The following is a 1,912-nucleotide window of genomic DNA, read 5'->3' on the forward strand; positions in this document are numbered from 1 at the left end:
CTGCGTATGGGTGAACTCCATGAAAAATGGAATTGCATAAGACGACAGAGCTCCTCGTTACAATCCGAATTAGCGAAAGAACTAACGAGGAACGCTGGTGTCACAATTCCCGAGCAGGGATGCGGTATAAAATCGAGCGTTTTCAACGTTACCTCGCTGCCGAAAATATAGCAATAATTGTGTTCAATTTTAGTACTTTCGAGTGCGGTGAGAATCCGGTATATGACGGTTGCACGTTACTTGACTCTCTAGGACGCGAACCGAGTATTAAACTGCATATAATGTACTATGAATGTAAGCGTCATTTCAACCCGATATTAAACGTAAAAGCCGCTGCTGGTTCTCGCGGGGGATATTGCGTCGCGTGCAACATGGGCTATCGTAAAGATAGAGGTCACCGTTGCACTAAAAAATGCCCACGTTGCCACGCGATTCCGTCGTGCGAATCCCCCGACGCGCAGCTAATTAAGTGCCAATCGTGCAATCGTGCGTTTTTCGGTACCACGTGTTTCGAACGTCATCGCGCGGAAAGATCTTACAACGATCAATTCCCCGCAAGCGTTTGCGAATCGGTTAAAATTTGTAACGACTGCGGGCGATTCGTAAAGTTAAATTCAAAACACGAATGCGAAATATCCTATTGTAAAACATGTCGATCGCTTCAGTCTTCGAATCATTTCTGCTTCATGCGACCTCTTCGATGTAAAGTCGTTACTGAGAATCCGGGTGAGGGTACGAGTAGTGCGACGATACAGGAAGACGTGACACATGCAAGTGAGAATGAGCCCAAAGTCAAAGACAAAAAAAGAGACCGCGTCGCATTCGTGTTCTACGATTTTGAAACGCGACAGGACGAGACTTACGAAGGTACCGAGAACGTAAAAATTCACGTTCCAACTCTCTGCGTCGCGCATCAGATTTGCGAAACTTGCGCGGAGATAGACGATATGTCGGTGCGATGTCGTTGGTGCGGAGTACGCGAGTTTATATTTCGAGATAACCCCGTGAAACAGTTTGTCGAACTCGTAACGCGAACGACAAAATGTTTTAAAAAGATTATTTGTATCGCTCATAATGCGAAAGCGTTCGACGCGCAATTCATTTTAAAGTATTTAGTAGAAGAATCCGAAATTACGGAAGAACCGCGGGTAATTTTGAACGGGACGAAGATTATCGTAATGACGGTCGGGAATACGGAATTTATAGATAGTGTCAATTATTTACCGATGCGTTTGGCCGATTTACCCAAAGCTTTCGGGTTGAAGGATACGTCGGACAAAGGCAACTTTCCTCACCTGTTCAATACGAGGGAGAATCAATCGTATATCGGTCCGATACTTGACGCGCGATATTATTCTCCCGATCAAATGAAGCCCGAAGAACGAATGTAATTTACAAACTGGCACGATGAGATGATACGCGCAAATTTTATTTTTAATTTTCAACATGAAATAGTAAAATATTGCCGTAACGACGTAGAAATTCTTCGACGCGCATGCATGGCGTTTAGAAAAATTTTTTTGGAACGTGGTAATGTGTGTCCGTTCGAGGAATGTACAACTATCGCTTCCTCGTGCATGAAAGTTTTTCGCAAAAACTTTTTGCGCGAGAAAGAAATAGGAATCATTCCTCCGGGCGGATATAGAAATGCGGATAAACAATCGCGAAAAGCCTTAAAGTGGTCAGTGTGGAAGGAGTGTGAGCTCGGTCATCGCATAATTCACGCGGGACGAGGGCGCGAGTACGAGATTGATGGCAGGCGCGTTGACGGATACTACGAGTCGGAATCGGCAGACGGAATACAACGTTACGTACTTCAATTCCACGGATGTTTCTGGCATGGATGTCCGACGTGCTTTCAGGTGAATCGCGACAGTACGCTTTCGTCCACGAATCGTGGAGATACGATCGA

General features: G+C 45.2%; 1 pseudogene; it reads left to right on the top strand.

Annotated features, from left to right (window-relative positions):
• The first annotated feature begins 598 nt into the window (after positions 1-598).
• Positions 599-1,904, top strand: LOC108764224 (uncharacterized; annotated as a pseudogene).
• Positions 1,905-1,912: the final 8 nt, after the last annotated feature.

Source organism: Trachymyrmex cornetzi, unplaced genomic scaffold, assembly GCF_001594075.2.
Source record: "Trachymyrmex cornetzi isolate Tcor2-1 unplaced genomic scaffold, Tcor1.1 scaffold1127, whole genome shotgun sequence".
In the NCBI taxonomy this organism is placed as follows: Eukaryota; Metazoa; Arthropoda; class Insecta; order Hymenoptera; family Formicidae; genus Trachymyrmex; species Trachymyrmex cornetzi.